The sequence below is a fragment of the Anguilla anguilla genome, chromosome 18 (assembly GCF_013347855.1).
Source record: "Anguilla anguilla isolate fAngAng1 chromosome 18, fAngAng1.pri, whole genome shotgun sequence".
Lineage (NCBI taxonomy): Eukaryota > Metazoa > Chordata > Actinopteri > Anguilliformes > Anguillidae > Anguilla > Anguilla anguilla.
The window spans coordinates 25,760,539-25,777,706 of record NC_049218.1 but is presented as its reverse complement, the minus strand read 5'-3'; positions in this window follow the sequence as shown (position 1 = coordinate 25,777,706).

The window sequence follows — 17,168 nt, the reverse complement described above, 5'->3', positions numbered from 1 at the left end:
ATCAGATCATCGTGGTCCGGGGGCTAAGAGCAACTTGTACAATGACGAGAAACATGCGGCCTCAGACTGTCCAATCAGAAGAATCTTGAAACCCTTGAGTTTTGTGGACATGGAGCCTGTCCCTGTAAGCACAATGCCATGTTTCTCATACTGAGACCACAGTCAGCCCAGAAGGAGTGCGGGTCTATGCAAGGAAATAAGGTAAGGAAAAAACGTCTGTGTCATCAATCTGACTTTCCCCGACTGCAAAAACAATGAACTCCAGATTGCAATTACGGGACAGCACTTACTGCGCAGTCCACACACCATTACCAGTTACTTCCAGCAGAGAGTAACATAAACCTCCCTCAGTATCTTCTCCGATTCAGGCTGAACCAGAATGAAATAAGACTGACTCCTCCATTTGCACAAAAACCTGTAGACCAGGAGAGGGCTGTGGTCTGCCTCGCTTTTTTTTTTTACCGTTTAATGGAAGTTATTATTGGGATAAAAAGTCAAATCACACGGTATTCCAGGTATAAATCAATTTCTGATTGAAAGAAAAAACTCAAAGGCCTGCAGGCCTTTACTGGACTGGAATTGGCCTGGTCTGAGCTAGACCCCAACATTAATGATGGACATGGGTACTAAATGTCCCTTGCTATAGCGCTGTATCTTATCTGTACTACTTTGGTATATAGACATTTTTTATTGTTGAAATTGGAAATAATTGCAGCCTTCCTATGTATATTGTGACTTGTATAAGTAAGCATCAAGGCAACCTTTTTGGCCCACGTTTATGTTTGCTGAATTACTGGACTCGTTTCACAACAGGACTTTAATACCTCGAGTCGGTTTAGAAACCTTTGACTGAGATAAGAGTGTTTTTCACATCAAGCCTATATGAATCTTCCCGCATTCAGGCTTTTTTGATTAACTGAAAAAACTGATAAAGACTGATAAACACATCAGTGTTATGTCCTTGTGATCAAAAAACAGACCAACGTGCCATATTCTTTTGATTGATAAACACATCTATGTAATATATACACGCATAATACAAAGCTCGATTGTCACCCACTACTTGACAAAGTCCTTAAAAATATCAAAGAAGTCCTAAACTACTCTTAGCGCTAAAAGCTGAAGTGCCAACATAACAAAATGCTCGCATCGAATATACATAATTTGGCTGAAATGCGTGCGTGTGTTTCTTTAAACGTGGTCTGATAATTTATTATTATTTTTTTTTTAAAAAGATCTCAAACTTTCCCCGGTGACGTGGAAGGACAGGCATTGGGCCCCAGCAGACGAACGGTCCCCGCTCCCCGCTCCCCGCTCCCCGCTCCCCGCTCCCCGCTCCTATAACAAGCGTAGTAGTACATCAGTCAAAAGCAATAATTTTACAATTAATGAAATCTCAATTTGCCTTCAGTGCTTTGCACGTTGACATTTTCCACATTGCGACGGTGCTTTGATAAAGTTTTTTAAAATGCAAAAAAGCAACTGGGAGGCTAAGGAGCAGCCCGGGTGTCAGTTTGCCTCACAGAGAAGCGCGGTACTTAAGTTTTATCGCCACACGCCCCTTGGCAACCAAAGCCTGAATGTTAACATTGGCTCCATTTTCATTATCAGCATATGATTATGGATTTTACTGCATTTAGCTGATAATGCAACTGGGAGCTCACCTTAAAAGAATTTGCTGGAAGGTTCCATATCTACCCAAATGAAATTTCATTTGACAAACAAGTGACAATTAGCCAGCACTTCTTGTTCTGTGTCAGTCTGTTTTCTGATTGAACTTAGACCAATTTGCTGGCGCTAAATGAGTTTGAATAATTTAAATTCAGAATGTCTTGGGGATATTAGCTGTGGGAGTGCTAAGTGCCAGCATGCTTTTTGAAGTTGCTGATTATTTGATGCCATTCCCCTCTACCTGTACATTTCCGAGCGTACTTCAAAGTTGAGGAATGAAAAAAACCCCATTTACCTCAAAGCGAAATGGGAACTTAAAAGTGATTTTTTTTTTTTTTTACCGATTCTATAAGGCGAAATGAAAATGACTTTAATATGTGTGTAATACACTCTGTTAGCTTCAATGCACTTTGTGTTTTTATTGGCTTTTTTCTTTTAAAGAAGAGTTTTTAATGTTCTCTGAATGACTGGATTTGTTTCTGTTAAAACTGTATAACTAATAAAACAGTATCAGTTTCATTAAGCTTGCTAATTGGAAATTAAAAAATTAAACTGAGTGAACCTGTGCATCACAAGTATGTCTCAACTTGAAAGTGGTCATTTCTGGAAAATGTGACACGTTTACATTTGAAATTTTATTTATATACTTAATTCATTCAATTAATTCACTTAGTTCATTATACAGTGCGTGTATGCATATATATATATATATATATATATATATATATATATATAGTTATATGATATGCTATATTTGGTGCCGTATATTGTGATTCTTTCTTTTTTTTGTGACCCAGAAATGTTTTCCATTTCATTCCAAAGCATATGGAATTGCTCTATGACTGAAAGTCCATGTATTCTCTCCTTCTGAAACCTCTGTCTGACTTTTATTTTTGCACTTTCCATTGTAATAATGCTCATTTGCAAATGTATGACAAAATGTATGCACAGAATTCATTTATTTCAGTTTAGCAAAATATCAGTTTTCAGTTTAGCAATAATAGGGCCGATCATGCAATGCGGTCTTCTAATCGTCTTTGCCCTAGTCTGAACAATCTACAAAAACTGGAATTACATACAATGTTTTGCACACCTTACATGCGACATAGCTCAGGAGGTAAGACCGATTGTCTGGCAGTCGGAGGTTTGCCGGTTCAAACCCTGCCCTGGGCGTGTCGAAGTGTCCTTGAGCAAGACACCTAACCCCTAACTGCTCTGGCGAATGAGAGGCATCAATTGTAAAGCGCTTTGGATAAAAGCGCTATATAAATGCAGTCCATTTACCATTTAACCCTCCTGTTCTGTTCATTTTTTAGGTACAGCAAAAATGTTCCCGGGTCAATCCCCATACAGGGGGGGTTTGCAAATACATGAAATGAACCATTTTCATTTAAAATGTTGATTACACTAATTAAGGCCAGTAGAAGAAGTTTCATACTGAAAAAATAATTTTAAGTATTTTTCCTTGATTTTCAAACTTTAAAAAGGGTCAATTTGACCCGCAACATAACAGGAGGGTTAATATCTCAGTTGCTGGTGCTGATGCTGGTTCTGACTGTACCCGTGGGAGAGCTCTACATTCTACACGGCTGTTGCTTCACAGAACTGATATTCTGCAGGTAGGACAGATGCCGAGTATAGTCATGCATTACATGCTGATGTATTTGAAGTACTTGTGGGCTGTAAAGTGTGGGCATCACCGATAAAAGCTTGAAAACATTATTGGAACTGACTGTTATTCGGTGCAAAAGAAAAAGAACATATTCATGAGAAATATTAACATATTCATAAGGAATGTTATTGTCACCCTCTTCAGAATTGCCCTCAGGAAGTGACATCTTGCGAGAACCTAAACAAAAGAGAGGGAAAGTCCTCACCTCTTTGTGCTCCAATCAAAACTCCACCCGAGATTCCGCCCATGTCTCCGCCCAAAACCCCACTCAAAACCCAACCGAAACTCCGCCCCCGTCTCCTGACACTCCTGGGCCCATTTGCACCAGCTGGGTGTAAGAAACATTTTGATGTTCATACATCTGAATTGGGAATTGAAACACATCTTACATAAGTCGCACAACTATTTATTCACTTATTAACTAATTTATTTAGAACATAAATATGAAATTCTAGCATTTCAAAGGCAGGGTAACTTGCATTATTTTGGTTGAACCAAGCATGACAGTCTCAATGGGAAAATCCCATAGAACGATAGAATTTAAAATGTGTCTCATTTATTTATTTATTTATTTATTTATTTATTTATTTATTTATTTATTTATTCATTTTTGCCAGTTCAGCAAAATCTTGTCTATGTATGCCTGATCATATTGAAATATACCGTAGATCACTCAGCATACGCTGGAATATCGAATACATTTAAAATCATTTGTGATATCTGGCATGCTGCTCACACCTGTTTGTGTAATGGGGTAGATAAACTCTTAGGATTTAAACAACAGTGCTTGTTTTCCACACTCAATAAAACGAGATTTGACCCACCCGCTGAGTTTAAGACCGAGCTCTCAAACCAATGGAGGTAATTATACTCATATTATTTCTGTAGCGTTGATGGCACAATCTGTAGCAATTATTTACATGCTAACTCAGATGTCTTTGTGCATGTGGATGCTCTGGGTCCAGTTATATTAGCTAGTCTACCTAGCCTACCAACATACCAAGCAAGCTCACTGTTCCTTGTTCATCCTATATTTTATTTTCTAAACTATTTACTTTCTACCTTTAGAAGAGGAGACAAAAACATCATAACATACAACTATTTTGTCTAGTTAAATTGTTAATTTCAATCAATTAGCTATCTTGCTACCCAAACTAATGCTAAATAGCCAATCTTTATACAGATAAGTGATAAGTCACCAGGCTTGTTTGAGATCATACTAATAACCATCATTGCTTACCAAAATCAGATAATCATTAAAACAGGCAAGCAAGGATTGTTATGCTATTATTGGGGGATTAATAAAAATTTAGCATAAATCAATTTTTCTTGCTGTTATTCCCTGTTCTCATAGCCAGAAACCGAATGAATGAATGAAGGACTTAGACATTTAAATTAGCCTGCTTTCTGTGACTCTGTGTGACCCAAGAAAAGAAAGAGAAGAAATGCATTATGGGAAAGCTCTGGGTCATCACAGGGACATCATAACACTATACAATAAACACCTTCACACCTCTAACACCTCTCCTCAACAAGCCTTCTGATCCCTGCGATAATCATTGTCTTTATAATGCTTTACATGAACATTTGGGCCTGGTCTTAGCTATAAGATATGGTCCAATTAGCTTCTTTTGCATTTTAAATCTGAGAAGTTGAGAATTTAAAAAGAAAGAATAAAATAAGAAGCACACACACAAGCATCTCCATTTCTTTCAACTTGTTGTGGGTTTACCAGTTTTTTTTTATTTTGTATTTTTTATTTTTTTGTTACAGAGGGCATCAAATGCTCTTTGCAGTGAAAAACACCGCTGAATTTAGCCGGTAGTATAGTGTTCTTGCGAGATTCTTTAAAAGTGGATTTATCATTTTTTTTTTTTTTTTACGGAGCGAGTCAATTATGAACATGGTGTTACAGATACCTTTAAGGGATTGTTTGGGGGGCTGAATCGAGGGCATTACATGTAAAAGCTTTACAGTACAGTAACCGAGACTGATAAGGCCCGATCTGGGCAGATACGTTATCGCTGAAACCGCTTCCAGTCTGGAAATAAAAGCGCCCGGGCTGACCCGGTCTCTCCGGTATCGCCCGAGGCAATCGAACCCCCGCAAATACGAAGCGAGCGCGGCTGTCCCGGGCTCGGGGGGGCGGGGGCGGGGGTCCACAATGGGCGCGTTTGTGTTGGCGGGGGTTTAGTATTCAGCGGAGAGACGCTGCGGCTCTTAGCCATGTAGCCGGGCTGTGATGGCATTTCCTGAGCGGCGGTGCGACTGCAGGGGATCCGCCATTCCGGCTCAGACAGACAGGAGTGCCGAGACGGAGTCTGACAGGAAGCTGCTTTCACCAAATAAAATACGAAACAAATAAAACGGGGGCTTTTAAATTTCTTTAAAATATATATTTATGTATTTGCAGAAAGGAAATATGAGTGATATTTACCCGTATTTGGGAATAGTCTGTTCTTCACAAAATGAGTTCCATTTTTGTATCTGAGTCAAATTCAAATTCCCCTCAAAAGTGCGAGCAGAGTGGAGACTGAGTGAAAGAGTCATCGGGGTGGCTGACTTTCAACCCCCACATACAAGGAGGGGGGCTCCATGGCACTGGTTTCAATTCCTCACCATGGCACTTTCTATACTGTGATGCCATCTCCATCTGTGCCCCCCCCCCCCGCCCCCTCCAGCTCTCTGCCTGTCTAATTAAAGGGAAAAGTACTGTATATAAGCAGGATGGACTCGCTGTCTGTTATCATTTAAAACACGTCTGTGGTGATGATTCCTTCCCGTCCCCCGTCCACCAGCTGATCTGCGCAGTCGTTGCAGCAGAGGAGTCCGCTGAATGTGCAGCTGTTGTGGGCAAACTGCCGGGGCGTGGTCGGCCAGAGGGGTCGCTCAGGTGCAGTCAGCTGATTGGGGTCAGCAGGGGTCAGCTTGCACTGGCTTACCCAACATTCCATGCCATTCCATGGTTATACATTTAGTGCTTTAGTAGACATAACTGCCACGCCCCATTTTGTGCAGTGAGGGCATGTAGGTGGTGTTCAGTTGACTTGCTACCTTGATGACGACCACAGTTGTCTGTTCCATTCTCAGACAGGCATATGTTTTGATAACATTTTTGATGCTGTTTTGAAATATCCTACTGACAATTTCAGTCTGTGGCCATATTTTATTCTGAAACCTACACTAAAAAGGGCATTCAATAAAAAAATAAATAAATACTATTTTTGAAAATGCTTTCAGTGCAACATGATTTTGTCATCCAAGAAACTTGTATTATGTCCAAAAATTAAAATACTTTTTTTTCTCCTGGGTCTCAAAAAGATATTAGAAATTCTCCTGATAATCCTTAAATTACCCAGACACCATGTTATGTTTCTGACATAATTGGTAGCCATGAAGTTTCTTTACTTGCACCCATTTTATTTTTATTTATTTAGAATCTATCTGAATTTGACTTGTAACACTGTTCATATAACTAGCTCATTTAAAACTGAATGGCTGCCAGTGTAGATGCAAGAATGAAATGAAACACAGTCAAAATTATTTAAAAAAAGAATTATAAAATAAATACTGAAAGAGAAATATTAATTCATGTACACAGCAGCAGTAATAGCAAACTGAAAATAATTTGATCTGGAGTTGGGCCCAGTATATCTGGATTGACAGACCCAAGATAAAGTCCTTTTAGGTCTCTTCTGTTAATACGCAATAAGGATATTCCCCTTTTGTTGCTAGTAAACTATCATTAATGAAAAACGCATTCAAATTTTGTGAATGCAGTATTGCGGTTTCTCACAGTCTAGCAGACAGTATTTACGGGAACAGTTGAGTACTCTTTAGAATGGAAGTTGGCTGAATTATGAAAGCTGCTACTAGACTTTAATCTTTTTGAAAGCACCTACTGTTATAATTTTTTTCAAAGGTTACATAAATAGTTATTCGGCTATTTTCATTGCGAGGCAGCTGCAATTTTACATTTTCCAAAGAGATGAATAAAAATGGAAACAAAAGCATTCCATTGTCGGGCTCTGTCATTACTGCTTCACTCTGACATCTGTTTGGGATCAATGCTTCAGGCAACTCATTCTAAACAACCAAAGCTTCCCCCTTACAAAGTGCTTACTTTAGTTTTACACAATAATGTAAATATATTGTGGAAGAAATAGTATCGCAGATTAGCTCTCACAAACGGGCCAGGAAGCTGTCGGCTATAAAAGGAGCCGTGCGATGAAAATCTGGAGAGAGAAAAAAAAAAAAGCTTTTCCTGTGTAGGTCGCCGTGGATCGGAGAATAATGCCGCATTATTTCGTTTTTGCCAAATGGATTTGGTGCTGACCTCAAATCTGAGTTACAGCTATTTCTGAGTAATCCATTCATTCCAGAAAATATGAACGCCAACGCGGCGGGGCGGGGATGGGAGAGAGACGGGCAGAGAGCGGGACGGCTGAGCGGCGGAGGGCCGGGGGACGAGGCCTCGTCCCGGATTTGGACGATGCGATTTTGAGGTAATGGGTTTGAAACAACGCTTCTGCGGTTCATGAGGGCAGTGCAAACAAGGGAAATTGTATTTCATCATTTTTTGTTTGTTTGTTTGTTTTTTTTTGCGGTGAAGGTGACTTGCTTGTGGCTGCTCACCCTCCATAACAGTAATATGCCCGAGGCGGAGATAAGCGGAGTTGCTTCTTCGGCCATTTCTGGGGTTCCCTTAGGGGTGGGCGGGGGGGGGTAGCTGGTTCCTCCGAGGTTAACCAAACATTTGTCACTGGCAGACCCTGGTCACGGGACCTGCTTCTCCATGATGTTATTACAATTAGAGATGGCACTGGAGGTTAGAAACGAGATACCCCCCCACCCCAATACTTTGTGGGTAATTTCTGAGCACACACAACTGATAAACGTTTTACCATAACATGCTCTTCAAACACATATGACCAATCTGGCTATATAATAATAATAATAATAATAATAATAATAATAGTAATAATAATAATAATAATAATAATAATAATAATAATAATAGTGAACATTCTATCAATACTGAAAGGTAGAGAAGAGCATTCTTCCTGTATTACATCACCGTGAGATCCTGACTGAGTAAGCTTATCTGCCAAATGGCAATGTTATCCATATAATAATTGTAGATGGCAAGTTTAAAATAAACTAAACGTGAAAAAAAGATCCACGCGAATGCCGTTCTGTCACAGGAAGAGCATGGATCTAACATGGCTGAAGGGCGTTTCTAGGGGGCGTGTGTCCTGCGCGTTTCATCTCGGCCACTGAATCGCGTTGTCCTCGGACCGGAGAAACCGCCAAGACGTCTGTTACACGGCCGGGCCTAATGAGGTAAAGCGGCTCCACTGAAGCTGGATGGAGCATTCATTCAATTCCAGAGCTCATTAAAGCAAGATTCACGTGCATTTTCCTTCCTTTGTGTGTCCATACAAGGGCCAAGTTGTGGAGAAAGATTCTTGTTTTGCTAGAAAAAAAAAGGGATTTTCTTATATGCGCCTGTGTGCTCAGTGCATGACCGTGTCACTAAGCACCCTTGTTATGTTTCCTTAATAAAGTTCTGTAAACCAAGACCCTCCATACTTGGGTCTCATTAACTGCAGCTTTGGATAATAACCCCAGATTGTATTACTTGTATCAACAACAATGCAGGTACTCTTTACCATCGGTGGCTGTGTAGCTTTCATAGAGAGAGAGAGAGAGAAAGAGAGAGAGAGGGAGAATGAGAGTAAGAGAGAGAGAGAGGAGAGAGAGAGAGAGAGAGGGAGAGCAAGAGAGAGAGAGAGAGAGAGAGAGAGACCTACTTGCTTGATATGGTCCGTTTTCCCCGGCTACAGAGAGCTTAATCGTCTGAAGCATTACACAGTGAAGTGTTTCCACCTGGCTACAAAGGGGACTATTGTGAACAATTTGTATAAGAACATGAAAATATTTGAAAGACCTGAGTGGATTTTTGTCGTTGAATTGCCATCTAGTTCAATTGGGATCAGCGAGGTTTGAGCCAGCGGTATTCACTGGAGTAGCTCCCTTCATTCTGGTGTTCTGGATAACCAGTCGTTTCAAGTAGAGTTTAGTTAAAACGGCACCAACACAATGACCTCTAAATGCACCTTTCTGCTGATATTGATCTTAAAAGAGAATTTACTGATTTAATTAATTAAATTCAAAATTGCGATGGAGGTTATACCTGCCACACACAATTGTGGCAAACAGGTATTTATGAGGTACGGTGAAGTACAATATATGTTTGCATACAATTAATAAATACATGGACCTATGGGAATACAATAGGAGTTTAATACAAAAAGTGGGGCAATCTGGCTCTCTGTCTTTACTTTATCATGAAGTGACTCTACTTTTAATCATTTTAATTCACTTTATATTACCAGTCAAAAAATCCTAATTACAGGTGACATTTCGAATCACAGTAATAAATCACTCTTTCTGTTTACATCCTACTGGTTAACCAGGCTAAAGATAAACTTGAAAGTAGACACACAGATATCAAATGATGAAAGAGGATTTATTGCATTAAAAAAATGTATTCAGTTATGAAAAATTAGGTAGTAATAAAGTGGTAATTTAGTCATTGATCACTACTGAAAGGTTCTTGTAGGCACCGCTTCATTTAGCTAAAATTCTAAACTTAGAGTGAGAGAACTGAGATTGAGATAGGGGGCTTTCTTAAAGAGTGACCCCTTCATATCCAGTATAAAACAGTCTTCCACTTGTCAAAGTGTAGGGACAAGCAGGCCATTGCTAACTTATAATTATTAGTAAATGATTGCACTTTTGCAGACACTGGACTCTAATCATATATGCAAAAGATGAGCAATAAAGTAATGAATGTTACTATAACCTACTCCTTTTGTGTTGCTTAATTAAAGGAAGAAGATGGTTGTATTAAGAGCGCCTTATGTTCATAATTCATGGTTCATCAATTCATAGCACTTTATATTATGTATTTATAAGGTGTTACAACAGTGAAAAATGTACAGTCATAGCAATAAATGCTTATGGAATTAAATGTTACAGTTTGTCTTTTAAGAGTGTGATCTACAGAAGATTACTGCCACATTCTGGTCTAACTATGTACTTCTGGAAAATGTCATTTTACAGAAACAAAATTTAATTTGAAATTAATGACTGTGCTACGGTCAATCTCCAAAAATAAATTTGGACCGGACAGCTGATACGGGGGATGATTGCTGAAAGAGGTGCTCGATTCAGTCCTGCACACAGTCAGTTAAATTTAGGATGTAATTGCATCGCATGATGTCATTGTTGATAATGAACATTTTCCAGGGAATTTTAATGACAGCATTTAATTAGCACAAATGATGTTAACGGCAGGTCAACAAATACAGAGCGAACGTCTGCTGGAGACGGGACTTATGAAGATGGCTTTTTGATGACAGGAATCAGAATCTAAATATTTTCATATGTTCGCAGTGTAAGGGCCCCAGACCCGGCATATGGAAACCATCTTGCGTCTGTTCCCCCTCTCGCAGGGAAAGACCTGAGGGGGAGCGTTAACACCTTCCATAGCGCAGAGCTCTCTGCAGGCTGTGCTGCAGTATAGAGTGCTCTGTGCAGGCTGTGCTGCAGTATAAAGTGCTCTGTGCAGGCTGTGCTGCAGTATAAAGTGCTCTGTGCAGGCTGTGCTGCAGTATAAAGTGCTCTGTGCAGGCTGTGCTGCAGAATAAAGTGCTCTGTGCAGGCTGTGCTACAGTATAAAGTGCTCTGTGCAGGCTGTGCTGCAGTATAAAGTGCTCTGTGCAGGCTGTGCTGCAGTATAAAGTGCTCTGTGCAGGCTGTGCTGCAGAATAAAGTGCTCTGTGCAGGCTGTGCTACAGTATAAAGTGCTCTGTGCAGGCTGTGCTGCAGTATAAAGTGCTCTGTGCAGGCTGTGCTGCAGTATAAAGTGCTCTGTGCAGGCTGTGCTGCAGAATAAAGTGCTCTGTGCAGGCCGTGTTACAGTATAAAGTGCCCTGTGCAGGCTGTGTTACAGTATAAAGTGCTCTGTTCAGGCTGTGTTATAGAATAAAGTGCTCTGTGCAGGCTGTGCTGCAGTATAAAGTACTCTGTGCAGGCTGTGCTGCAGTATAAAGTTCTCTGTGCAGGCTGTGCTGCAGAATAAAGTGCTCTGTGCAGGCTGTGTTATAGAATAAAGTGCTCTTGCAGGCTGTGCTGCAGTATAGAGTGCTCTTTGCAGGCTGTGCTGCAGTATAAAGTGCTCTGTGCAGGCTGTGCTGCAGTATAAAGTTCTCTGTGCAGGCTGTGCTGCAGAATAAAGTGCTCTGTGCAGGCTGTGCTGCAGTATAGAGTGCTCTTTGCAGGCTGTGCTGCAGTATAAAGTGCTCTGTTCAGGCTGTGCTGCAGTATAAAGTGCTCTGTGCAGGCTGTGCTGCAGTATAAAGTGCTCTGTGCAGGCTGTGCTACAGTATAAAGTGTTTTGTGCAGGCTGTGCTACAGTATAAAGTGTTCTGTGCAGGCTGTGTTACAGTATAAAATGCTCTGTGTAGGCTGTGCTGCAGTATAAAGTGTTCTGTGGAGGCTGTATAATACTCTCATGACCCATTGCAATGCTTCAGGTTCAGGAATATTTGCTCATAAATCTATTCATCCAGCTGTTTCTTAAAAAAAATATTTTTTTATATATATATAATAAGAAGTACACAAATAAAAAGCACTGACATAATGGAATATTAGAAGTAGCAAAGCCTTAAAAACTTGGTAAACATACTGCATGTATCTCCTCAACTGACTTTACAATGAACCCTCATGACTTTCACCCCATTCGACTTTCCTTAATTTTATATTATTGGTATAATAGCTCATTATACCTTCTCCGAGACTGTTTATGTTATTAACATGCCACTTCCAAAAATTATAGATTCCAAAAATTCCTATTTATTTTTTGATTAAAAATGGCAATAGTACAGCAATTTATTTGTGGTCTTGCATAAACTGTGGCAAAGAAGTACTTTAAACCTCATTATAAACTTAGCTGTCATGAGTCATTAAATTTTGCTAATTTTGGGAGCATTACATGAAGGAGTTGATGACCATTTAGAACACTCAAAACTTCCACTAATTTGTTCTTTGAACAATTTTTATTTTAAGATAAAAGTTAAAAGTTAAATGTTATTCAGAAGGTAATGTCTGTATTAAACAAAATGAATCAATCCAGAGCTCTGTTCTGTCCTGTTTCCTTTAATTGCCATTTTTTTGGTGATACAGTATGATCTCCATGAGCCATCTGAATTATATAGAAATTTGAATATAATTCCAATTCAGGCTAATATTTCAGAAGTCTGAGCCAACTCTATGTATGATTAAGCAGTACTATTTGATTATATACTTTCATAAGTTATTTACAATACTCATGTTATTTGCAATTAGTCACTTTGGTTGTCTGCTATAATTCCTATGCAGAAAATGTCTGGAAATCAATACCACAGCTCTATGTAACTATGGTGCTATCGTGTATACTCTATTTATTTATTTGGGCCTGAAATTGTTGCTTGTTTCCAAATACTGCTGTGCCATCCTTTCACAGACGCCAAAAGGCTTGGTTTTCAAATAGACCATGGAAAAGCCCAATCTGTAAAGGACGAACATTGCCAGGCATTTTGGGTAGGATTCAGTGAGTGGCCAGTAGTGTGCAATACTTTTTCAAACTTACATCTTTGCTAAAGCTTAGCAGTGTTATTGATAAATTCAGCCTAGGCTAAAGCAAGACAGGTAGGGGTAGCAGAGAAGCTGAGCTTATGTAAACTACTTGTCAGGCAGAAGAGCAGTCTGTTTCTTTAATTATTTGAAAAATGATACTTTGAAACAACATGATGGTGTTTTGTTTTCTGTATAATGTACTATATTTCAGTATCACAGTAAGCAGTGACTCTATTATGTTGTGCTGGGCTAAACCAGCACAATACAATACTACATAAAAATATTAAGGAATACAATTAGCATGTTATATCCTCTATTACTCAGACTGCAAACAATATTCAGACCCGGTTCCTTAAGGAGTCACAGTGTTCAGATCCGGTTCCTGAAGGAGTCACAGTGTTCAGACCCGGCTCTGTTTCCTTAAGGAGTCACAGTGTTCAGATCCGGTTCCTGAAGGAGTCACAGTAATCAGACCCGGTTCTGTTTCCTAAACTAGTCACAGTGTTCAGATCCGGTTCCTGAAGGAGTCACAGTGTTCAGACCCGGTTCTGTTTCCTTAAGGAGTCACAGTGTTCAGACCTGGCTCTGTTTCCTTAAGGAGTCACAGTGTTCAGACCTGGCTCTGTTTCCTTAAGGAGTCACAGTGTGCAGACCTGGCTCTGTTTCCTAAACTAGTCACAGTGTTCAGACCTGGCCCTATTTCCTTAAGAAGTCACTGTGTTCAGATATGGTTTCCTTATATTCCTTACAGGTACTGACAAAGCAATATCTCAAAAACATGATATATTTGCAAAATATTTTGTGATTATAAACTCATTTGGGAAAAAAGTCATATAGAACCCTGTTATTCATTCATATTTTCATTACTGATTCAATCAATTTATATAACAGCAAATTACCTAATTAATTAATTGGGATAGAAATACTTAATAAAATCGGATGTCATTCTAGTGCAAGTACAGTGTATGAGTACAAAATCTATTAACCCAATCAATAAATAAAAAAATAAAATAAATCTAAAGAGATATTGTTATTGCATTCTGACAAAATCTTGCTTTGTAACAAATCTCTGATTACATGGATTTTTTAAAATCAAATAACCGTACATGTAAAATCTGTGAAACCAAGATGAGAACACATTCTATTCATTATTAATGCCTTCATTTAGTAGTGAGGCAGCAAGGATCAGCAAAATTACCTCAGATAATAACGGACATATTCAGAGATTGCATTGCCACTTATCAAGCACATTAGTTTAAAACCTTCACTTGCACTTTTAGGGTTATTGAGCTCGGAAAAGATTACGTTTCTGAGCCCTGTGTGAAATGATAATCAGTTTGAGGCTTCAAACTCAGAATACAGAATATATTTCTCCCTCTTTGGCAAGGGCATTGTCGAGAAAAACATTGCTTATGAGTGACAAAGCAATTGAATTAAATGAAGATTAACGTTAGCAAAACAAAAAAAGTAAGCGGTTAAACCATCCTTTAAAAAAGGCCCATGTTAATTAATGTGGTCAAAAGGGTTAAACATTGAACGCATGTGCAGGTGAAAGCCATACCCGTAATTGCTCTAATTAAATAAACATTGCCTCAGCAGAGAGCATTTTGCATGCTTTACCATTTTTGATTCATTTGCGATAAATAAGCATATAAGTTTAATTTTCAAATAGATAGACTCCACTCCTTCTTTTGACGTGAATTTATGTTAGATATTAAATGTATTGATTAATTAAAACATAGGAAGGATATATATTCGTACAGTGAGCTCCATAATGTCTGGGACGAATACATTGTTTTTCTTGATTTGGCTCTGTACTCCACAATTTTAGATTCATCGTCAAAATAGTAAAAATAGTGATTAAAATGCCGATTCCCAGCTTGTATTAAAGGGTATTATTATAAATTTTAGTGTCACCATGTAGAAATAACAGCTCTTTTTTTATATAGCTCACCCATTTCAGGGCACCATAATGTTTGGGACAAATGGCCTTACAGGTATTTCTGATTACTCATGTGTGTTCAATTGCTTCCTCCGTGCAGGTATAAGAGAGCTTTCAGTATCTAGTCTTGATTCTAGGCTTGATTGCTTCTAGAGTCTGTTATTGCCATTTGTAAACATGAGGACCATAGTTGTACCAGGTCAAGGAAGCCATTAGGCTGAGCAATAAAAAAATAAAAACAGTCAGGGACATAAGCCAGACCAGACCAAGTCATTCACCCGATATGAATCCAACTGAATATATGTTTCATATGCTGAAGAGAAAATGTAAGGCAACTAGCACCGGAAACAAGCAAGCAGAAGCTGAAGATGCCTGCAGTACAGACCTGACAGAGCATCACCAGAGAAGGTATTCAGAACCTGGTGATGTCTATGGGTCACAGCAGTGATTGCATACGTCAAAGTATTAAACATGACAACATTAATTTACATAACATTAATATGTCCCAAAAATGATGGTACCCTTAAATCGGGGAGGGGGGGCTATGTATGAAAAGTATATATTGCTGTATTTTCTACATGTTGAAACCAAAATATATAAAAGTACCAAATGAAAAATTGTGAAGTACAGAGCAAAATAAAAAAAGCCTTGAACTGTACATTTATATGTAGGCCATTTTCTTTTTCACTGTGCCTTCCAAATTCACACCCACTGCATCACTGTGCAAATTACAACTGTAGAATTTAATCAGTCACCTGCAATTACCAGCTTAAGAACTAGTTTGTTGCAGTTATGATAATTTAAGTATGCAAATCAAAATAAAATGACATTTTGAAGTTTCATAAAGAATTTCAAATTGATTTTACATTTGCTAAAAAATACATTTTACCATCCTCAAAAGCATAATGTATTACATAAATGTGTAGGGAAGTCAGCTTGTCAGGGTTGTACTATTTCAAATTATTCCAGGTTGTTTTTTAATTCCATGTAATCTAATGATTTCTTGCATTTTCCTCAAGTAAAATGAATTATTTTGCATTTAAATTGAGTAGAAAATTAGCCCTGCTCACAGAGTTTAAACCACCATTTTTTGTGATCCTTCTTTCCCTTCAGTGTTCTCTCACCAAAGTTAACCTGTGAAGAGCCGGTCTCTCCATTAAGTATTTAACCTGAGTTTAACCTGTGAAGAGCTGGTCTCTCCATTAAGTATTTAACCTGACTTTATCCTGTGAAGAGCTGGTCTCTCCATTAAGTATTTAACCTGAGTTTAACCTGTGAAGAGCTGGTCTCTCCATTAAGTATTTAACCTGAGTTCAACCTGTGAAGAGCTGGTCTCTCCACAAGGTACAGTATTTAACTTGAGTCTAACCTGTGAAGAGCTGGTCTCTCCACAAGGTACAGTATTTAACTTGAGTCTAACCTGTGAAGAGATGGTCTCTCCATTAAGTATTTAACCTGAGTCTAACCTGTGAAGAGCTGGTCTCTCCATTAACTATTTAACCTGAGTCTAACCTGTGAAGAGCTGGTCTCTCCATTAAGTATTTAACCTGAGTCTAACCTGTGAAGAGCTGGTCTCTCCATTAAGTATTTAACCTGAGTCTAACCTGTGAAGAGCTGGTCTCTCCATTAAGTATTTAACCTGAGTCTAACCTGTGAAGAGCTGGTCTCTCCATTAAGTATTTAACCTGAGTCTAACCTGTGAAGAGCTGGTCTCTTCACAAGGTATTTAACGTGAGTCTAACCTGTGAAGAGCTGGTTAAATTGAAGCACATTTAGCAAGGATGTGCATCACCCTTCCACTAAAAATGGTATTTAAATGACCTTTTCACCCCAGACAGCGCCTGCAGACGTTAAATTATGTATACAACATAAAATACAGTGTTTGTGTGTGTTTGTGCATGTGTGTGAGAGAGAGAGGGAGAGATTTTTTTTTTTTTTTTTACAAAGTTATAAACCCAATTAAAACTATTTGGAATTGACACGGTTTATTCTTTCTCCGGCCAGAGATATCTCGTGGAATGGGAAAGGCCAGCTCTGTGCCAACCCATTCCGCAAAGGCTAAGTAATAAATCCTAAATCTGATTCTGGTATCTACAGTCTACAGTGCGTGCATTCCCTCGCAGAACAGAGACTCATTGTGCGCCCCACTTTTTTGCCTCTAATGAACAAACTGGACATCAGCGGGTTTTTTTCCCCATG